This window comes from Podarcis pityusensis, assembly GCF_964106645.2.
Source record: "Podarcis pityusensis genome assembly, chromosome: 17".
Taxonomy (NCBI): domain Eukaryota; kingdom Metazoa; phylum Chordata; class Lepidosauria; order Squamata; family Lacertidae; genus Podarcis; species Podarcis pityusensis.
Genome location: NC_138042.1, coordinates 36,634,434 through 36,658,202, shown reverse-complemented (window position 1 = coordinate 36,658,202; position 23,769 = coordinate 36,634,434). Strand labels below are relative to the sequence as shown.

The 23,769-nt window shown below is 42.6% G+C and overlaps 1 long non-coding RNA gene across 4 annotated transcripts in view; it reads left to right on the top strand.

Moving 5' to 3' along the window:
• Window positions 1-23,769, top strand: part of LOC308466307 — a 101,706-nt gene that overhangs the window by 34,101 nt on the left and 43,836 nt on the right. For 3 of the 4 annotated variants that reach the window (XR_013980707.1, XR_013980708.1, XR_013980709.1), the window contains exons 2-4: window positions 4,567-4,602; window positions 6,047-6,239; window positions 15,428-15,526. This is a non-coding gene — a long non-coding RNA (uncharacterized lncRNA). The remainder of the gene's footprint in view (window positions 1-4,566; window positions 4,603-6,046; window positions 6,240-15,427; window positions 15,527-23,769) is intronic. The other variant, XR_013980710.1, reaches the window with a different exon arrangement.

Below are 23,769 nucleotides of genomic sequence, written 5' to 3'. Positions count from 1 at the left end.
TGTAATTTAGCAACCGCACACAACTTAAAACGTAGAATATAATTTCCTTCCCTCTCTCTTAGGGACCTCTATGCAGAAAGCAAATGAACCTGGGCTCACAGTTACATAAACTTAGTTTTAGTGGAAGTGTTTGGGGGTGGCGGGGGGGGGCGACGAGGATAAGTAGTCACTTAAGCAACTCCTCCCCACCATCAAAAATTACGAGCCCTAATGGGCTCAGTCAAAGACACTCCATTTCCAGCTGAAAGAGCTAGAAATTTGTCAACCAGACATAATTAGAAGTTGATGAAGTGCCGTGTTAGAGGAGCATAGCGCATATAAAGATGTGGCCTGCGTAGAAAACCTTCTTCGCCCTTTTAATACCAAATTCCCCTCTGCAGCCTTGAATGTATATAGATAGCAGCTGGGACCCAAGCAAGGGGAAAGAACAGTATGACAGAAACATACCCAATGGTAATTCCAGGCCTAACCCAAAAGGAAGGAAAATCTATGGGAAGCCATTCAGGCTGAAACACTAAGAAATCATTAGTGAGCTGGGTCCATTGACAACGACAAAAGAGATTTAGGGATGGGGTAGAATTATTGGCATTTGCTTAAATTTGCCAATTTCAGCTGCATCGGGGACAGGGGATGTGTGCCGGAAAACTTGCCAGGGAAAATACAATTCAAAGGATGCACTCAGGCAGAGGGTGACAGGTAACGAAAGGCTAGCCAAATACAGATTGCCCTACAATTTATTTCTGCCTGCCGGGAACCTATTGCACTGGACTCATCAGCCTGGAAGTGGCAGGTGGCCAAAAATTAGCTTGAAAAGTCCAGCCGGCCTCTTGGCTGCAGAGCTTGGCGAGAGAGGACCATGTCCAAAGGAAGTCTTTCAAATCTTCCCTAAATGTTCGGTGGGTTGTTGCTGTTTGTTGTTGTTCCTCCCCATTAGCCTGGGCTTACGCCTGCTGCCGCAGTGTAAGAGCTGGGTAAAAATTATCAGCAATGACAACTTCTTTAATTGTTCCTTCTGGACAAGCAAACAGTGCCGGATTTTATTTTATTTTTATTGCAAAGAACTCCTAGCTACTTGTACTTGGCATTTCTCTGTTAAATAGTTATCTACTAAAATAAATCTAGAGTTCACCAACTCTATTTGTTACCACTACTGCTTCTTATTGTACTCAAAATATGGAATAGTCCTCACTTAAGGAGTCATTGTCAGATCAAGAAGCCCAGTAGTGTCAACATTGACTGGAAAATGAAGATATTAGCAAAAATCACATACAAAAATGCATTATATTATGATAAATTGTTTGCAAAACTGTGTACATTAGTCCAAACCAAAACATGTTTATTGACAGAAAATCACACTTATACATTGAAAATTCTTCATGCTTTTTTATAAAAAAAATAAGTAAATAAGAGAACTGAATTTAAGGTGGGGAAAATGATAAGCTGAGAAAACCAAAAATGACAGAACCTCCCATCCTTACTATTCACTGGGCATAACATAGACTGGGGTTGGGACTTGTGCATCTGCTTTGCCACTGAGTTTTTACCAAACATCTTTAGATGTGACCTCAAGCCCAAGGGTCACAAATGGAAGGAAAAGAGTGCATCTAAAGCACTGGATTACAGCTGCTGAGAATTATTTAAAAGAAATAGATGATTGCTGGAGTAATTTTAAGGCTGATGGGCACACTGGATATTTGAGCAAGGCCATGGGTACCACCCCTTTTGGTCACTTCTTCTCTCCCCACATGCAGAGAAAGGACACCTACCCACCCCTTGCTTTCCCAAAGAACATGCGTAAAACAGATCCAGTAGAAGCAATACAAGTCTTGAAAGGCACATAGAGCTGAAAGAGGGAGTGGGAATGAGTGTCTTCAAACTTCAGCTTTATGTATGTTTCAAGGGAGAAATAGGTAATTGACCTCAGCACCTTATGTCCAAGGAACGCAGTGAGTTGGGGAAGGGGGATTTAAGACAATGGGCACCCCGGGAAGATTTCATGGTCTCACTCCCCCACTCCACCCAAATACAGTATTTCATTTTAGGCAAAAAAAGAGAAAAGGTCCCATCTCTTTGATCATTGGCCAGCTTTATCCTCCTGTACATATTTGCTCAGATATGAATCTTGTTAGCAGACCTTGCAGGTTGAGTGAATTAAATTGGAATAATCACAATTTCTGGAGCTCAAAGGCTTTATTCATGCAGGAGCAGATTTATCTCGGCGGGAGCTATAGGTGAGAAATAGGAGACATCTTGTCTCAACAAGTTGACAAGCAAAATGGTTCGGCTTTTAGGGATGGTGTTAACATAGTCACAGATAAAGCAAAGACTACAAGCCAATGCTGATTAGATTGCTAGACGAACAGTGCATTCATGTGGTTTAAAGTACCACATGCATTAACTACAAACTCGAGAGAAGGAAACGCATTTGTTTTTCTCCAACAAATCTTACACAACAATGGAATTCATTCCCAAGTAAGTATGCTAAAGGGTTTCAGCTGTAATTGCCCTTTTCTGTAACTTTTCAAACCCTCTAATACACTTTTGAAATATAGATAGATTGTATGTGCTGACAAATGGAGAGAAAGGAAGCTTGGTGGGTGGAGAGATGAATGAAGAAGATTCAGACCACTTGCCAAGGGTTGTGCAAAGAATCTGCAGTGGCACTTCTACATTATGAAGAAAACTACATGGAGAATTTTAAAGCACTTTCAGTTCTAGGGAAGAAGGCTTCATTAGAAGATCTATTTATCTATCTGTCCCTACACCTATGTGCGCGCGCACACACACACACCCTCTCCTCATTATGAAGCCTCTGTTCCTTCTCATTACTGTTGCACAATTGGGAAGAGGATCATCTATTCATGTGTTCTCACTAATTGTCTTATTTCTACAATGGTCTGTACTTTAACAAAATCTGAAACAGTTAATGAGCAATATAATCTTTTTTTTCACAAAACATGCCGCTTTTGTTCCTCTTTAATCAGCAGTGTGACTGCTTGCCCTTTCTCTCCCCCCCCCCCCATCCCACCAATGATTGTAATTCATTCCCTTTGTTTCATTTGCAGAAGAAAGAGGAACAGGGCTGAGTATCTAAAAATGCACCAACACCATTCATTCATTCATTCATTCATATATATTTTTCCTTAAGCATTTCAGCTCAGCCAGAAATAAACCAGCATACCCTAATCCTAAAAGGAAAGAAATGGAAAGAAAATGTGGAAGAAGAAAAAAGTTGAATCTTGTTGTTGAAAAGCTTTGCAACTTTGACAGAAGTTTTCTTCATCCCTCACTATGAAAAGCAGACCGTTCCTTTCTGAATTCATCTGGGGTATTTTTTTCCCTCCCAGCTGCTACTTTTCTTAAAACCCTTTTGCTTGGGAGCATGTGTTGCTGTTATTACAAATGAAAATTGGCTGTGATATATGAAATGATTATATCAGCAATGGACACAATTCTAGGTTGCTGTTCTTCTGTAGTGCGTAGTTCTAAAAAACCTTGTGCAAATCACAGTCCTGTTTATGTAGGTACATATGTGGGGGCAGTAACCTGTGGGTGTCATGCTAACACCCAGTTCTTAGGAAGCCCTGGGGTTTTTTGTTTTTGTTTTTTTGCAATTTCTCCATTTTGTGAGACAGAGGGAGAAGGAGAGGGATTCAAGAGGGTCTGGTGTCAGCATAGATCTTGCCCTGGCTCAGGGGTCACCAAAATGGTCTTCCCTGGTGTCCATGAGACCCACTCACAGGTCCTTGGTCAGAGGTGATGAAGGTGGATCCCTTTTCTCTGAAGAAGGAATTTGGAAGAGTGACACTCTTACTCATGTCCTCTTTCAGGCTCTGTGTGCTTTTTAAGGCTCAGACTAAGGTAATAAAAATACCACAAGTAAAATAAATCCAATGTCTTGGATAGCTTTGAGCAAGAAGTTAACAAAATCATGGAAGGTAAATTTAACCATGACTAGTATTCATGATAATTGAATATGGTGAGGAGTCACCATATAATTAGTGCTTTTTTGTATATTTGTTAATAAACAGATGTTATAAAACGCTACAAGTCTTCAGAATGCTCTCCTCATGAGGAAATTGATCCTGTAAAGCTGCCCTGAGACTTCTTACCATTTAGTAGGAAAGCAGAAATTAGTATTCTCTCAAATATGTTATGTTTCATAACCAAAAGAGCATTCTATTTATTATTACAAGTCATCCATAGCAGCTACTGTTCCCTTTATCTAGAATTAATGGAACAAAAATCAAAGGATAATACTCTGCAACTCACTATCACTTCAATATAGTATCACATCAATATACAGTAACACTTGTCTCCAAAAAAGGTTTATCCAAATGCATCTGGGAAGCTATATACTAAGCATGGTGATGCGCAACCATCTTCTATACATTGTTCAACAGTATAGTTTCTTTGAATACGGGGATTTCTTTATTAACAAATATACAAAAAAACAGGTGGCAAGCAAGTAGGTACTGCTACAATCAGCTGACCAAAGCAAAAGGACATTGCAGCCTTGATTTTTGCCAAACAAAATAATTACCTATTTTATTTCTTTCTATTTAGATGAGTCCCAGCCAGTTTCAGCTGCCACCAACACAGGTAGGCAGAATATCCCATCTGTGCCCCCAAACAGACCCAAGCCAAAAGTAAAGTGTAAAAATTGAACAGCATAACAAAATGACCTATGACAACATGCTTTATATGAACAGCGGTTTTGATGCTACCTTCCATTGTTATATGTTAAAAACACATTCAAAATCCAGTCATTGTTGACAGGTTTGTTCTGAAACAATCCTAGGCTTTATTTAAGATAAGCATTCCTAATTGTGGCTGCCAGCTGCTTTTCCTCTGTGTATCTTAAGAGCATCTTGCTGCAAGAAACTTCGATCAAATCTGACTTCGCAACCAATATTGTGGTCTTCATCACTTTAACGGGAGCGTCCCTATTGGATTCAAGACAGTGAAGCATTAAGGAAATGAAATATATATTTAAATACATACAGCACTGTGTGATTTGTTGGGAACATTTCTAGAACTGACAAGTTACAAGCCATGTCTGTGAAGCCCGCAGGGAACTTTCAAAACTCAAGCAGCCAGCAGTTTCTAATCACTGCCTATCATTAGCATTTTAGTGAATAGATTTTTTTTTAAAAGAAAATAAATGAAAAATCTTGACTGTGAAGAAAGATGACATTTGTTAAAGCAAATAATCCTGTACATTTAAAGATGAAGATGTAACATTTGTAGAGTAATGGAGGTGGTTTGATTTGATAGCCTTGTTGCCAAACTCCCAAGTACACATGCATTTTACTGTCCTGGGGAGATATTAGGGGCGGGTAGATTCTACACAACATGGTTCATTTTGAAGCAGCAAAATAGTGGGAGGTCCCTATTGGCCAATATCTGTGTCTTGCCAACACACTGCCTGCCCAGCATCTCCACAGCAGTTGGTGAATACTCCCTGCTCCCCCATAGAGAAATAAAATTGTAGATAGACAAACCTGTATATATGTTCCTGTAAGTCATCACAGCCTAGATTGAAAATGATGATGTGCAAGGGATAGCCAACAGCACATCATCGTTTTCAATCTAGGCTGTGTTGACTTACAGGAAATGGGAGATGGAAGTTCTCTTTTAAAAGTGTCCTGGAGAAGTAGCTCAGTATTGGCTGGTCCTGGATCTACATGCTTGTTTGCCTTTAATTATATTTTTGGGTTAGCGGCTTTATTTTTATATGCCAAATTGTGTAGTAACCTTCTTCCCTAACCTGAGACTGAAAGGAGTTGGAGGGCACTGTCTGGAGGGCACCAGCTTGGGGAAGGCTGGTGCAGAGGACAGTTCCTATGTAGCACCCAAGAACTGTAAAATTAACATAAAATGCAATAAAATTACAATATGAAAAATCAACACAATAAAAAAGCAAGCATTAAAAACAAGGGGAAGTGTCTGTCTGGAATGGGAAGCCAGCTGCCGATCCAGGGTTGAGCTTCCTGATGTGCACATGAGAAATACAACTTGCTATTTTCATTTCTTTTCTTACTAGGTTGAATCAGTACACAAGACTAAGCAATAACGGGACAAGACTTGGAACCTGGGTGCGTGCAGATGCACATTCTTCCATATTATCCTCCCCAAATGCCTCTGGTTGTGATCTGAAGCCCTGCACCAGAACTGTCTACTCTGTGAAGCTGCCAGAGTGTGGGATTGGTTACCTGTTAACACCCAAGAAATCAGAAGTAAGTATTGTCCAATGCATTGTGTATACATCAAGGTAGCTAGTAGAAGAACATAAGAAGAACACAAGGAGATCGGACCAAATATCCTTCTAGTCCAGTATCCTTCAATGGTGGCCAGTCAGATGCCCTTATAGAGTCTACAAGCACGAGGTGCCAATGCATTTCAGCTCAAGCCAAACTTCAGGCAAACTGGAGAGTTCTGCGCAAGTTTTTTATACAGGTGCTAAAACCACCTTGAAAGGGATGCAGGTGGCGCTGTGGGTTAAACCACAGAGGCTAGGACTTGCCGATCAGAAGGTCAGCGGTTTGAATCCCCATGACGGGGTGAGCTCCCGTTGCTTGGTCCCTGCTCCTGCCAACCTAGCAATTCGAAAGCACGTCAGAGTGCAAGTAGATAAATAGGTACCGCTCTGGCAGGAAGGTAAAGGGCATTTCTGTGCACTGCTCTGGTTCACCAGAAGCGGCTTAGTCCTGCTGGCCACATGACCCGGAAGCTGTACGCCGGCTCCCTCGGCCAATAAAGTGAGATTAGTGCCGCAACCCCAGAGTCGGCCACAACTGGACCTAATGGTCAGGGGTCCCTTTACTTTACTAAAACCACCTTGAAAGGTTTAGCAAAGTTTCTTGTGACGGGCGTGTGAAGGAAGGAATGTGAACATCTATAAATTAGCTTACATTCCCATACGTATGGCTTTTCCTTGCTTTGTGGGATTTTCAAATGAGACTTCAAGTGGTGTATCTAGTAGTTGTAGTAGTAGTAGTAATAATAATAATAAATGATTATGATGATTATTACCCAACCCATCTGACTGGGTTGCCCCAGCCACTCTGAGTGGCTTCCAGCATATATAAAAACCTTAAACCTTAAAAAGTTTCCCTATGCAGGGCTCCCTTCAGATGTTTCCTAAATGTTATATTCATCTCCTTAGGTTTGCCTCATGCCTGGCACAGAATGCTCATTTGCATTACAAATGCCTCTCTTCCCTGTTCTCTTCTGCATCGAGAAAGATCACATAAATAGCATGAGCGAAAACCTAAAAAGCAATTTTGCGTCCCATGGACAAAAATGCTCTTTCACTGTCTCCCCGTTGCATTTTGACAATGTTTCTGGCGAAAAACAAACAGAAGAAACAGTCCTTCTCTTCTCATACAAGGGCTTCCAGTCCAATAACAGGAAATCCTTTTGAAACATGAGAGTGTAAACATGGGTAATGCACGCACCACTAACTTGCCGTCTGGCTTCCTGAGCTGGCTTGAACGTGTTTTCAAGCAAGTATATATTTTATTTTTCACCTTTTTAAGGCAAAACAGGGGTGTCTTCTTATCTCTTCCCACCCTGTTCTCATATACCCAGCATTCTCACCAGTCTTGCTTAGAAAGAAAAGTTATTTTGGAATGAAACTGGGGCCATTTTTCAGAGCGTGGTCCAAAAGAAGCAAATAGCTCCAAAATACATTTCAGAATATGTAAGCTGATCTTTCCCCCCCTCCAACAAGGAGAGAGAGAGAGAGAACACCAAAGCGTCCAAAGGGTTGTTTATTTACCAGGAATGCAAGGCGGTCTGATGAGAGCGAGTGATGTGGAGTGTCACTTGCATTGTTGCCCACTGATAGGCTACTACTGACAGGGTGAGCCTGACAACATGACATGCAGTGTGCTAGCCAGCTCTGGGGGTCAGCCTAAGCTTAGGGATGGGTGGCCAACCAGGAAATCGGAGCTGAGAGATAGAGTTTGGGGATTGTGGTCCCTCTGGGGCAGGCAGTAAAAAGCTCTGCTGACTGCCACACACCTCCTGCTGCCTGATCCATGGAGAGAGCGTCTGTAGGTTTCAGTTCCAAAGGTATGGGATGGCTGCCCCTCTGGGACCAAAGAACATTGCTGTGAAAGCAAGGGGACCTGAGGCCGAGAAAAGAGGAACACCTCTTGCCAGAATAAGGAAGAGACTCCAGGGGATCAGAGCAGCAAAGACAAATTATTGACTGAACTGCCACCTTTTGTTTGTTCCACAAAGGAAGAGCTCTGTAACAGAAGTGAAGGGTTGGCTCACAGGATGCCTGGGGCTTTGTGTCTTCTGTACTAAAGGAATGTAGAATATTATGCAAAAGCAATTCCAATCTCGAGCCAGGAATAGCTACACTCAGTGCATCAGTTATCATTTGCCAATCTGTACAATTTCCTGTTTTGCCCTATTCTGGGTCTGTAGCCATGGGGGGAGGGCAAAGGAGCCCCGTAGACAAATGAAGTCACAACCTCAAATCTTAATTCAGGGATTGCTTGCATACCGTCAAGCATATCTCCACAGCCATGAGGGCTAGAAACTTGTCCTCCCCGTCACGCACACTCACTCATACAAAGGGAAGCCAGTTCCTCATGAAGCTAAGATCTGCCCCAACATTAGATTCTTCAAGTTTCCTGTGCCTCCAGGCATCACAGCCTACATAGAGTAGCACCACTAGTATGGTTAGAGTGCTGGAGCTGTGGAGACCCTCTGAGGCATAAGGTTCATGTGTGATATTGGGCCTGTTGCTATCTCACAGCCTAACTTACCAGAGTTGATGTAAGGATAAAACGAGGGAGGGGAGAACCATGTATGCCACCATGAGGTTCCTCCATGTTTATTATATCCCCTGCCCTGTTTTCTCTCCTGTCCCACCCCCTGCACACCCACCAATCACAAATAGATTCCACAAAGGAGAAGAAAAAAAACCCTCCCATTTCATTTCTGAATGTGTTTGATGTGTGTCCAGAGACAGCATCTAGCGTGATTATGCCAGTTTTCAGCTCACAAGGGTACAGTCATGGTGCTCCTTTTCCTTGGCCTTGCAGAATCAGACTCCTAGGAACTGGGGGTATAGAAATAGCTTGTTTTCATTTAAAACACTTTGCAGCTTCTGCTAATTTCAGTTTCTTGCATAACCAAATATCTCTTTATTTGTGTATTACAATCCTCCCTTCCTCCAATAAGCCTCACACCACCAATCCTGTGAGGTGGATTAGCCTGAGAGGGAGATTGACTACCTCAAGCTCACCCAGCAAGCGTTATCATAATTTTATTAAATTTTCAAATTTTACATTTCAAATTAAACATACTTTATTAAACCATGTGTTCATTGACTTCCCTCCTTCCCCTACCAAGGTTAATTTAACTTATCCACCATTCCTGTATATTTTATAATAATAATAATAATAATAATAATAATAATAATAATAATAATAATTTATTATTTATACCCCGTCCATCTGGCTGGGTTTCCCATTTAATTTCCCATCTAGTTATTATATCCATCTAATTTAATTTTCCTATCTTACATCAGTTCAAAATATGTTAAACTGTTGAATTACTTTAAAACTGCCAGCGTTTTTAACTGTGCACAATTATTTTCTATTTACTCGACAAAAAAATTCCACTCCCCTTGTTCCCTTATTCTACTTATTAGACCTGCTAATTCTGCATATTCTATCATTTTAAGTTGCCAGTCTTCCTTACTAGGGACCTCTCTCACTTTCCATTTTTGGGCTAACAAAATCCGAGATGCTGTTGTTGCATACATGAATATGCTCTTCTGATTCCTGGGAACCTCTGTCTGAACAATACCTAACAGAAATGCCTCTGGTTTGGGGGGGGGGGAGTTGTTTTAAACATTTTTTCATCTCATTATATATCATTTCCCAATATACTTTAACTTTTTTGCATGTCCACCACATATGGAAAAAAGTTCCTTCTACTTCTCTGCATTTCCAACTTAAGTCTGATTCCACATTATACATCCTAGCCAAACTACTCGGAGTTAAATGCCATTTATGGATCATTTTCATATAATTCTCTTTCAGTGTGTAGCATGCAGTAAATTTCTATCATTCTTCCAAAGTTTCTCCCAGATGTTATATTACATCCTATATCCATTACCCAGTGGGTCATTGATGCTTTTTCCAGCTCATCTTTTGTTTCCCATTCCAATAATAGTTTATACATTTTGGACAATAATTATTCCTTGTTCATCAATAACTCTTTTCAAATTGTGAGCTTTGGTCCAAAAAGCCATTTTTCTCTTCTAATTTAAACATATCATGTAATTGGTGATATCGTAGTCAATCAGTAACTTGGCTCCTTACTTTTTCCAGTGGTTTCAATTTGGGTTCGCTTCCAGAAAAGTCGAACAGATTTCTATAGGTCGCTCACTGTCTATCCATGTAATTTTTTCAATTGACGACAACCATAGGGCTGTTTTTCTTTCCAACAAATTTTTGTGTTTTCCCCAGACTCTGTACAAATTTCTCCTGATAACGTGGTTCATAAAACTATATATTTTAGCTTTCCCATACCAAAGACATGCATGCCAGCCAAACTTCATATCATGGCCTTCTAGGTCTAAAATGTGTGCATCCTCCAATACAATCCATTCCCTTAGTCAACACAAGCAAGCTGGCTCATAGTACAATTGTAGATCTGGCAGGGCAACTCCCACTCTTTCTTTCGTATCAATCAAAATTTTATGTTTAATTCACAGCTCTCCCCCCCAACAAATTTAGAAATATGCTTTTTCCATTCCTTGAGGCAGCTTGGTTTGTCAACAACTGGGATTGATTGAAATAAAAATAACATTTTGGGGCACCCAGCAAGTGTTATAACCTAGTGGAGATTTGAACCTGAGTCTCCCTGGTCCCAGTCTGATACACTCTACCCACAACACTGTAGATAGCTCAGTCGGTAGAGCACGAGACTCTTAATTTCAGGGTCGTGGGTTTGAGCCCCATGTTGAGCAAGAGAGTCCTGTGTTTCAGGGGGTTGGACAATGACTCTTGTGGTCTTTTCCAACTCTATAATTCTATGATTCTAACACCCCATTGGCTCTGAGGAAAATGCATGAGTCAGGAACTGGACTTCCTGGATCTCAGAGGAAAGCCTAGGTGGCAGACAAAAAAGAGCTCTGAGTGCGTTCCAGCTAAGCTGTCTCCCCTGATACCTTGCTCAGAAATATGTACCACCAATGCACACATCAGTGGAACACGATGAAATAGTTGCCACCTGTATAGAAGATATTACAAATATCAAATACTACATCTCATAAGATGTCTTCTACTATGTATTTTGGAAAGTTGTTTGTCTGTCCTCTATGCATTTGGACATCTCTTAAGATACCATAATCAAATTTTGCATGGTGGTTCCTGGGATTTTTGTCTATGTTTGGATACAGTTGGACACCATTTTGAATCAAGATGGTGAACTAATTATAATATGCAGTTGACTTAGGTATTTAAAGAATCCATGGAGGAGAGGAGGGAAGTCCTAAGATTCGAAATACTCTTGTTTTATTTGTAATGTTTTCAAGAATGTTAACTGTGTGATTGATTTTGTAAAACGGAAAAAAAATATATTTTAAAAAATGAATCAAGATGGTGGACTGAACCTTTCAAAACTTTACTGTTGTTTGGGCTTCTTAGAATTCCCAAGCAACATTAGGTATGAGGCTGCTGGTAAATAGAAGTATATATTCAATGCATTTTCAGAGACTGAAGAATTTTAAGCATCAGAATTTGCAAATAAATTTGAAGTGAGATCATGGGAAAACTCCCATAATCTTATCTTCACATACATTTACCTTCTGCTCTTCACTCTGAAAGTTCCTCACTTATTCTCAGAGCATACATAGATGAACTATTTGATAATTTACTACAGAGTGCATCAAGCCACTTGGGAAAATGGTTGCCTGCAACATCTTGCCAAGTATTGGGAGTTTTTTAAAAACAACAATAACAGCTTTTCCTCTGCTCCCCAGAATATCTCACTGGGTGCAGAAACACAGTAAAACTATCACCATCAACACCGGACAGGACTTTATAGACAGCTAGCTTAACTTGTATATACAAGTAAAGGTAAAGGGACCCCCTGACCATTAGGTCCAGTCGTGACCGACTCTGGGGTTGCGGCGCTCATCTCGCTTTATTGGTCAAGGGAGCCAGCGTACAGCTTCCTGGTCATGTGGCCAGCATGACTAAGCCGCTTCTGGCGAACCAGAGCAGTGCACGGAAACGCCGTTTACCTTCCCACTGGAAAGGTACCTATTTATCTACTTGCACTTTGATGTGCTTTTGAACTGCTAGGTTGGCAGGAGCTGGGACCGAACAACGGGAGCTCACCCCGTTGCGGGGATTTGAACCGCCAACCTTCTGATCAGCAAGTCCTAGGCTCTGTGGTTTAACCCACAGCGCCAACAGTGTCCCACACTATGATAAGTAACCACTAAACCATTTTCTGTATTCAGTCTTTTCAGAAAATGAACAGAATACAAGCTCAGACTCTAACAAGCACAGATCAGTATGTGTAAGGCTGAGTTGATAAAAGTGAAAATCTATCCTAGGATATGGTTGGAAGGCACATGAGAATGTTACCTTACTTAACCAAAGCTGGCCTGAATCTGGTCAGTGTCTGAACTGGTGACCAATGGGTGCCTAGAAATAATATGTACACCTTGAGTTCAATGGCGTGAGGCGTTGGGGATTGGTATATAAAGGAACAACAATGGCAAAATTCCTCAGTCTCTTCCCCATCGTTACATTGCCACAGCATTACAGCTACAGCAAAATTCCTACTCATGCAGGGGGGGGGGACAACTGAGGAATTTTTCGTAAACCCGCAGAGGGGTTCCCACCTATCAGTGAAATATGAAAAAAAGGGGGAAAGGGGGGAAACTTTCCTGTTTTCCTCTCCCCATCAGCGTGCTTTTTCCATGATAGGCCAAACTTCTGTGCTCTCTGCAGCTGCCCTGTGCAGGCTGTGACAGGAGGAAGGCTGGGAGCTGACAGTGCTTAAGAGAGAGGAAAGGCGGGGAGGGGGGGAGCATGACTACCCCCAATCCCCCTCTTGAAGCTGATAATTAATAAATGAAATGCCCTGGGACTCCACTAAAGCTTCTTTCGATGACATATCTGTCGTGAGCTCGGCAAAGCATTAAATGGCCATTTTCTGACAGAATGACTTCACTGCCTTGGCGCTTCCTTGACTTTGTGGAGAATATGTTTCCCTTTTTCTTCTCCCTCTCTCTCTTTCTCTCTCTCTCTCTCTTTTATTGCCTCCTCTTTCTCTCTCTCTCTGTCTTTGGCTTATTCTTTCTCTTTCTCTCTCTCTCTTCCTCTCTCTCTCTCCCTGGTTGACGGCTCTAGTTCATTTCTGCCTGTTTAATTGGGCCCCGGATGAATTTACTCGACAGGGCCATTCATCATGTGGCAGCCGCTGGCGGACGAGCCCAGGGGGAGCCAGGCTGACAGCTCCGGCAGCCTCGGATGCCGCCTGACTCTGGGAAGTTCACATATTTGGGCATTAGTGCAGCTATTAGTTTAACAAGCTTCGTTTATCCTTGTCACTACCACTTCAGCTTCCCATGTAATCATTTGAAATGTAGATTACTGCTAGACAAATGGGACAGAGCAAGAGGATGCAGGAGGGAAAAAGTGACATGGATTGCTTGTTACGAGCTGTTTTTCCCCCTCCCCTTAAAAAAATCCACTCCTCTTAATTCCCTTCCAGTGCAAGCCTCTTTGATTAACTTAATATTCACATTATTTCTATGGTAAGGGCTTCGCCACCTGTGTACAGCCCCTGTCTTGAAACTGGTTGTCTTGACCTGAAATGTACTTTAAGCGTCTAGACCTTTGTCCAGGGAAGGCGGAAGGCTTGCATACCCAGATTCTGCCCCCCTCCCCTTCTCATCTCTTGCTAGTAAGAAAAAAACAGCAACCCTTGAATTTCCAGGAGGAAGCTAGTGGTGCCACAACAGCCTAGCCAACAAATGCAATCCGTCATATGTATCAGGAGTGAGGTGCATCTGTGCCAGATTGCCAAAATCATTCCTTGTAATTCCTCCTCCAAATGTTGTTATTGCTCAAGACAGATTATGCTAAGGCTTAAACAGGAGCTATATTTTCAGAGACATAGAAATGTTCTTGTCATTCTCCTGTTGCACACAGGGCATATTTTGATGTGTTTTTCTTTTGGACTTCTATCCCTGACTAACCAGGAATTCATCGTAGCTCAAGAGCTGGGGATAGATTATTCTGCCCATTCTGGTTTAACCCAGGCTCTGATTTCTCCAGCCTTAAATTCAGTTCTTACATTTCCATATCAAAAAAAAAAATTTAAAAATTAAAAAATTGTCTGGTAGGACCTTAGAGACCAACTTGTGCACATTCAGCTTTACGAGCATGGCCAAAAAATATTTAAAAATTAAAAAGGGGACAGACCTCTGGGGAAAATGTCTTTGGCGATCCCGTCTGCCACTGACCCCGATGAGTTTTGACTATATGCGATTTTGGCTTTAGGCGCAATCTCCAGAATGTAACCCCTGCATTTGTTCCGGACTTACCGTAAAACAAAAAGTTTGCCTTGCAAACTGTATTAGGAGATGTGATTAGGTAGGATTTCATTTGTTTATCAAATTTACACCCTGCTTTTTGACCTCAAAGCAATTTACAAGATCAGTCAAGTGCAGTGGGAACATTTAAAAATACTGATGCTCCACACAAGACAGCAAAACAAGCCCAGTTACCGTATTTTTCGCTCTATAAGACGCACCAGACCATAAGATGCACCTAGTTTTTGGAGGAGGAAAACAAGAAAAAAAATATTCTGAATCTCAGAAGCCAGAACAACAAGAGGGATCACTGTGCAGCAAAAGCAGTGATCCCTCTTGCTGTTCTGGTTTCTGGGATAGCTGCACAGCCTGCATTCGCTCCATAAGACGCACACACATTTCCCCTTACTTTTTAGGAGGGAAAAAGTGAGTCTTATAGAGCAAAAAATACGGTAGATCAGGAACAGGCACCTGATGCGTGCGCTCTCTCTCTTGTTCACTTGCTCCTGGGCTCTTTCCCACAAAGCATTTGGTCTTCAATCACTCTGGAGACACCCCAGCTGGAGCAGGAGTCTGCTTTGTTTTGTTTTTTTACCTGCTGTGCTGTTGCCCAGGAGGGCTGCTTTTCTTAGAAACAAACTCCCAGCACTTGAGGTAAACTCAGACATGAACAGCTTTATTTAAGTACAGCAGACAAGGAGCTCTGCTTATTCCTGGGCCTCCAGGTCCACGTTGGCTTCTTCCTCCCACTCTGCTCCATAGGAAGTTCCCTCTTCAAGTACTTCTCCTTGGCCCAGGAACCAACTATATTCACACCTGCTACCCTCTCTTTCCCCCTAGATTCATTGAATGAGAGAACCTATCACCTGTGCGTAAGAACTCCACAGCAGCAGTTTGCCATATGCAACAGTGAGAGAATGGAGAGAACTAAGAAATAAGGTAAGTTTGCTTTGCTTTGCTTTGCTTTGCTTTGCTTTGCTTTGCTAATATTGTTGCCCCAACCAGGGTTCCCACCCCACCCCATAGCACAGGAGAGTTCTGGCTGAGATGAATAGGCCTAAAACTTGGAAGGTTACTGGTTCTTTCCATACATGTGAATGTGCTGAATTAAAATAAAAATGTTCAGTCCCTGAGGATCCCAAACTGACAATGAGACAACATTGGGCTTGGGTCATAGCCAAGTTCTCCCAACCACCTGTGAGCCCTCAGTTAGAGTTAAGTATAATGGTTTAATTGCGGCTAAGAACACGTTTAAAACACTTAATTATAAAAGCAGCATAAAGTACAGTATAAAAACATGAATAACTATAAAATTCAAAAATCAATTAGATAATCCCCAGGGCTAGCTGGCTGAATTGGTCCTACTTGGGCCAGCGAGGAGGTCAGGGGAAAATTAGCTGTGGGCTCTCAGAGTGGGTGTTCTTCATAAAAGGGGAGGGGGAGGGAAGGGAAATAAAAGATCAGACTGAATTCAAATGAAAGGCCAGGTGGAATAGCTCTGTCTTACAGGCCCAACGGAAGGAGGTTAAATCCTGAAGGGCCCTAGTCTCATGGGACAGAGCATTCCACCAGGTCGGAGCCATCACTGAAAAGCCCTGGCCCTGGTGGAGGATAGTCTGACTTCCTTAGGGCCCGAGAAGGGGACGACAGAGGATGAGATGGTTGGACAGTGTTCTCGAAGCTACGAACATGAGTTTGACCAAACTGCAGGAGGCAGTGGAAGATAGGAGTGCCTGGCGTGCTCTGGTCCATGGGGTCACGAAGAGTCTGACACGACTAAACAACTAAACAACAACAACATATAAGGGCTTGCACACCATTGTTCTGGGTTCCTCCTCCCTCCTGCTTGGGACGGGGGCGGGTGAACACCCTGTTGCAACAGTTTAATAAAGATCATGCTTACTAGCTGCTTTGCTTCTCAATATTCTCTGGTTGGCCTCTGCTATTTTCTCCTACAAATAGAGAACCTACAAAAGGACTCTATATGGACTCTTGGGTACCCCATAAGAGAAAAGGAGCAGTTTTTATTTTAACAAGCTCCAGGCCAAAAATGAATGTTGTGGGAAGAGACAGACCTCTGCTTCTTAATTTTGTTGGAATTATTTCATTTTTTGTAAGATGCTGAGCCTGTGCTGGACAGCACAAGATGTTGTATTGATATTTTTGATTTATCATTTGATGCATTTTGAAGAGTTTGGCTAGTAAAATTTGAATAATATTTTCATGGGTCTGGACAACGCTCCATTTCAACCTTCAGCTACCTAGAGTAAGACGGCAGCTCGGCAGGGAGTTGCATAAAGAGGCTCAGTGTTGTTCCTCCAAAAAATGTTTTATCAGCTATTTTTAAAGCCTTTTAAAAAGCTTTTTAAACTTTCAACCTTCTCAATTTGTAATTTGGATGTCTTTCTGGGCCTTGGAACCTTGCTCCCTGTCAGTTTGCATTTCTTAGCGCAGAAAGTATTGATCGGATGTGTAGAGATCTTTCCTATTCTACTTAATTCAGGAGGGTTCTGGAAGCTTTTCTGTGTGAAAGAAACAAGCAGAAGGTTCATGATGTTTGGTTTATTCCTTCAGAGAAGCTGAGTACAGCTGGCCTAAACTGGTTCTGTTATCTCTTCTTCAAGGTCATGCTATAATAAGAGGCCTGGGCTTCCCCTTTTCTCTTTCTTTCTTTTTTCCGTCTGGTGTGGTGTTCTGTATATAGTGTTAAGGTTTAGACTTATTATAAGTTAATGCAAGTTTAAGTTAAGCCTGGAAGCAGGCTTCGGAGCTCCGCAGATAACAGGACTGTAATTAGCGTTGATTGCCACCCAGGGAAGTAATTTTTCCTTTTTTTACTTCTATACTTTTAAACTTACCAACCTACTGAGACTCTAACAGCACCTTCTTGTCTATGCTATGAGAAACATCTTGGGCAAGTTCTGTGAAGCATCCTGGGCAGGCCGCCAGCTGCTAGCTATTAACCGCCAACTCCCTTCTATACTTTGTTCCTGAAACTCCTGGCAGTCTCCACATGGAGAAGCTCTTAAACTGAACAAACTGAGCACTTTCTAATTTTTCTCTCTTTTTTTGGTTGGGGAAACCTCTCCTTGTTTACTCCCCACGGCGACGCTTTGCCTGCTAGTTAAGCCTGCTGCAACTGGATTTCTTATGGACAGTGCCAATCCTGAATGTATTGGATTTGTGACCTTTATGCTCATTTGCCTTCAGTAGCAGTAAAGCTCTGCTGGATGAAATACAATTGCCTCTGATCTATTTTGGGGGAATCCTGCAACGCGTCTAAGTTTTTACTCTGCTAACTATACGTTGGATCTGCTATGGATCAATATTGAGTAGAATTTCCATGACACCCCCTACCTGCTTACCTTCCCCTGGCTTGGAGGAAATCTTTTAATGAGCCTGCTCATTATACCTCCCCACATCTGCCAATGCTCAGTTTCCAAAAGGATTCAGTTTTCATGCATCCAGTTGCTTCAAACTGTGCCATATTATCTGCAGCAGTTAGGTAACGGCTTCCAATATGAGAAGGGAGAGGCCAGTAAGGTAGCTGAACTCCCTGTCTGAGGTCCTTTGTTTCCAAGCTGGCTGGGAAAGAGGTGAGGCTTTTAGGGAAGGAAGGATGCTCCCAGACTGGGATCCAATGCCATACTGGCAAATGCAGGTTGCGCAATAACTTGGAGCTCTTGTGCAGCCCTGCTCCTACCCCCAAAGGAAAGTCTTTTTCCACTAAGGAAAGTGATGGGGTAATACACTGGAAAGTGTGGGATAACAACATATCATCTAACCTTGTCACAAATAAATCATAGGGAATGCCTAGTGAACAGTTGACGCTGTCCAACTTCCCCATCAACTATGTGCAAACAAATCGGGATGAATGCTCAAGAAACAGGTTGTTGGAAAACAACCAAAATCTCCTTGGCAATTCAGAATAAACATACAGGGGCACTCAACAAAGGGACTGGCAACTGTCTCCATTTGGACTGTGGGTGTTTTGGTGTGTTTTAGGATTTTGTTCTCTGAAATCTCTCATCTAGAAGTACCCTAAGGTTGAGGTTGGATGCTCTCTGGAGCTGACAGCCTGTGTGTGATGATGTTAGAGCATTGAAAGACCCACAGAGATCCAGTCTGTGTGGTCGCTCCTGCCCTGGAGTTAAGCCTCTTCCTTTGAGGCATACCAAAGCCTGAGCATTCTTCTCAGTCTTCAGCATACTTACTGGAATAAAGCTCTCCTGCAGTAGTAAATTGAACTTGCTTCCAAATAAATGTGCTTAGGCCTCAATTGTGATTGTGTATGTTGTTCCCAGTTGCCTTTGGTTGCTGAGATTCAGGCTATAAGTGAGTTGGATTTTAATATTTGTTATGGTTTATTGATTTTTATTTGTTTGAATAGGCCCTTGTTATATTTTGGCCATTCCAAGGCATCAGGGTGGTGCTGTTAGCACCCTAAATAGGGAAAAATAAATACATTGTGGCAGGTAGCATTGCTTGCCTACAGTAGGTTTGTGTTTTTCCCAGATTGCAATTTTGCAAGAGCTAGGGACACATTTTCACAAACAGGAAAGGGACATGAAAAATAGGTTTATTGCCTCCCCCTTCTTCAGTTTGTGTGGGAATCGCAGAGAGTCCTTTTTAAAAAGAATCTTTTCTTATATACACAACAGATGTCTGCTCACTGACTGCCAAACCAGATAAGGAAACGAAAGAAAAGGAAACAATCAAATAATGTTTTCCCGAATTTGCTTTTAAATGCCACTACTGTAGTCTCAATGTGTTACAATATAGATAGTATGTGAAAAGTTAACAATTGTGGCAAAACCTTTCACAAGGTTCCAGTCGGGTTTGCCTCCACAAATCACTCAGAAAGATAGATACAGCTCCAATCCACTTTCAGCAGCTGTTTTTGAGCAAAGAAAAAGTCATTGGGAGCATAGTTATGAGAAATGGTGGGGTCAGATTATTTTAAGTCTGCAGTATAATGAAGGCTGGGTCCATCAGGCCTGCTCTTGCTGATGTGTCACCTGGTACCAGTCATTCCGGCAAACTGTGAGATTGGGAGAGATGGGAAGCACCAACTCCAGCAGGAGCCTTCAGCCCCTGAATTATGCCAATACGAGCTGGTCGTTTGTAAGAGCTGCTATTTAACTTTTAAAAAATGGCACCTAAATTTGCTCCCCCCCCCCCTTCTTTCTTCCCTGCCACTTTTTCCTCTTGTGTTTTGTGTATTTAATGATAAACCTGCAAGCAGGGGCTGTCTTGTTTTGATTGTATGTAAGCCACTCTGGTTCATGGGATCCCAGAGAGTCGAACACGACTAAGACGACTAAACAACAATAGCCACTCTAGATGGATGAGCGGAAGAGATAGATATAGACACACACACATGCAGAAGAACATGGTACAAATGCACCAAATAAATAAAGAATAAATACTGGGTTGGTGCTAAGGACTCCATCCTCAGACTGTTGCTATGTTATTCTTCATTTTCCTATTCATACCCTTGTTTGCTTGTATTTCAATAACCAGCTTATGATTTGGGCCTACAAAAATGAATAGATCCAGCTTCCTTCAGTCCCCTTCAGTTAACTATCCAATTGGGACCTTCTGGTGGGCCTCACCAAGAGCAGCATATCAACCATTAACTTGTATAGGAGAGATAAAACTGATGCACTCCAATGACACCACTGGGATGGGGGTTCAAGTTGCTGCAGCCACTCAGAATCAAGTCTGCTCCTATCCACTGAGCCACGTGCTTAGTTATGTTTCTTTCACACCACGGAGCAAGATGAATTCTCGGCATCTGACTTTAGCTGACATTCTGTACCAGTGGTTCCTAAACATTTCCTCTCTATGGACCACTAGAAAATTGCCAAGAGTCCTGGTAGACTCCATAAATGACCTTTCTGCCTGTTGTAAAGGTAAAGGTAAAGGGACCCCTGACCATTAGGTCCAGTCATGACCGACTCTGGGGTTGCAGCGCTCATTTCGCTTTATTGACCGAGGGAGCCGGTGTACAGCTTCCGGGTCATGTGGCCAGCATGACTAAGCCGCTTCTGGCGAACCAGAGCAGCGCACGGAAATGCCGCTTACCTTCCCGCCAGAGTGGTACCTATTTATCTACTTGCACTTTGAGGTGCTTTCAAACTGCTAGGTTGGCAGGAGCAGGGACCGAGCAACAGGAGCTCACCCCGTTGCGGGGATTCGAACCGTCGACCTTCTGATCGGCAAGTCCTAGGCTCTGTGGTTTAACCCACAGTGTCCCCTCTGCCTGCTGCAGCAATTGTTATATGCTGATGTGGATGCCATATGATTTTGAATTGTATTTTTATTGCTTCTTTCTTACATGGCATTTTATTGTGTTGCATTTTGAGTTCCATAGATCACAATCTAAAATATAATAATAAAATAGAGAAAACTACAATTAAAAGTGAATATGAATGCTTGATGTGCTGCTCCCACTATTGGCAGTCGCAGTCACTGTGACCAGCTCCTTCTCCCCTTGTTGTTCACATGGCACCTGAATGAAGCTCTCAGACCATTGCTGGTCTTTGGACCAGAATTTAGGAAGCCCCTGTTCCAGACCCTCCAAGGGTCCCTGTTTTCCAGGGACAGTTCCAGATTTACAGAAGCAGTCCCGGTTTCTGATCTGATCCCATAATGTGTTGCTTTTCCTTAGGATGTCCCTATTTTCATTGGATAAATGTTGGAGGGTGTGGAATAGGACATCCCCAAGGCTTTTTTTGAGCTGGAACCCACCAAAACTCAGTTCCAGCACTTCTCAGGTGGGTGCCATTGCCATTCCAAGAGATGTTCATGGTGAGTTCCAGCACCTCTTTTTCTAGAAAAATAGCACTGGACGTCCCTACTTTCATCAGAGAAATGTTGGAGGGTATGCTGTTCTATATGACAGTGTTTAGGGCTTAGGTCTTTCTTGCCCTATGTGCCCTCCCAACAGAGGCACAAACAGTTCAGTGGAATGACAAAGCTATTGCAAAGGGGCAGATCAAGGATTGCTGAGCTGCCCTTCTGCCACAGATGAGAACTTTTGCCCCCTGCCTTTTACTGCAGACCCTCTACTTTCTTCCATACATGTCAGTGGTGACTTTTTGATTTCTGTAGGGAAGGAAGTTAATCGGTGGCCAGTATTTGTCTGAGTGTAGAAAATATAAAGCCACACATCTAGAGCCAGGTCTTCGGTTGGTGCATGTGGTTGACTTCCAACAGATCTGCATTTATTTGCACTACTCAGCAACCTTCTGCTGTACTTTTGCAGTTTATTCTAGTCACTCACTGAAATGTCAGTCACGGTTCCCAACTTTTGCGGCTGTTGGGGTGAATCGGTGAGTCACAGCCTTTATCTTTGTGACCACTGGTCATGTCGGGTCTGTGTTTTGCAGGCACATAACTTTGCAAACCTTACTTCATTTCCCTAGTGAAATGCACTCTCTGTCATAAACTGAGATGGATATTATTTCTTCTTCTTAGGAGAGGCGTCACATCATGATATAAAAACAAAAACCTTTGTTTTCTTGGCTTGTTTCTTTGTCTATATGTGTGAAGCATCCTGTGGAATAGAGGTCATACCTTTTTTTAGGGATTGTCCTTATTTGTCCATACCGTTTGTGAGAGCAGAATTGTAGTGTCTCGTAAAGCTTCTGTCAGGCTTGCCTTCTGTTTCAAATATATAGTCTGTAAGGGGAAGGGGGGGCTTCCAATGGCAGCAAAGTGAAATAGCAAATGTGCCAAAGGGAAAGAAAGAAAAATTAAAACCCTCAAATACTGGAATCAGCATTGTTAGCTAGTCGCACATAATCTGAAAACTATAGCTGCTGCATAGGATCATTAGCAGGGCTTTAAAATAATGAAAGTTCTGCCTAGAAGAAACTGAGTTCTGCAACTTGTTGGAAATCTGCATAATTTCTGTTTTTTCAAAATCTAGTCTGCATTAAGATCAGCACAGGGGCTCCTTGTAGTAGTTCGACCACCCTCAGAAATGGGGGGGGGAGCATCACTGGGACCTTCATTCTGTAGTTTCCACTGTATGCTCCATGAACATACCTCTTTCCCCTGGCCTTTGAGCTTTGACACCTGAGGTACTTCAGTTTTTAGCATCTGCTTTATACTTGTGACTTTATAAATTGTTTTAAACTAGTGCAGTACAGGATGTTGCAGAAGCCCTAATTCATACATGATGACTGATATCGTCCTGGGTGGAGGAGCGAGAACACAATTATCTTCAGATTAACACCTGCTTACAAGGGGGCCCACTCCTGGGGGCCAAGGCACTGGGGGCTCCCCCATTATTATTATTTTTAGGAGCCCGTCCCTCCTCAATGTTCAGAGGGCACAATGTCCTGACAGTGCACAACATCATGTGCGCAATGTCAGGACATTGCACAGGGCCCCCTCCATCCTCAGGAGAAGGTGGCATCTCAGTCTACTTACATGTGTACAGTTGCATGTGTAAGGGTCTCTTTCTATGTGGCTGAGAACTTGGAAAGAGGCTGATATACGTACCACTGTGCACATGTGTGTCCTATGCAGACATTTCCTTGAATGTGCAGAGATTGTAAGTAGGGACATGCTACCCTCCCATCTCTGCTTGTGTTCACCATAAAGTAGGTAAAGGTAAAGGACCCCTGAACGGTTAAGTCCAGTCAAAGGCGACTATGGGGTTGGGGTGCTCATCTCACTTTCAGGCCAAGGGAGCCGGCGTTTGTCCACAGACAGCTTTCCCGGTCATGTGGCCAGCATGACTAAACTGCTTCTGGCGCAACGGGGCACCATGACAGAAGCCAGAGTGCATGGAAACACTGTTTACCTTCCTGCCACAGTGATACCTAGTTATCTACTTGGACTGGTGTGATTTCGAACTGCTAGGTTGGCAGGAGCTGGGACAGAACAATGGGAGCTCACCCACTGTCACGGGGATTCGAACCACCGACCTTCTGATCAGCAAGCTCAAGAGGCTGAGTGGTTTAGGCCACAGTGCCACCCGCATATACCATAATGTGCAGATAAGCTTAACATGCATGAAGGAGGAACAGAAGGAGGAACCACTTCAGGCGTGTATTAGGGGTGAGGTGTGTGGTGATGGCACCAGTAGTAATCTCTGGTGTGAGAAGGGGCATTACACTTGAACAAAAATTTCCCTATTGCCACCTGTGGATTATTGTAAGGTATGC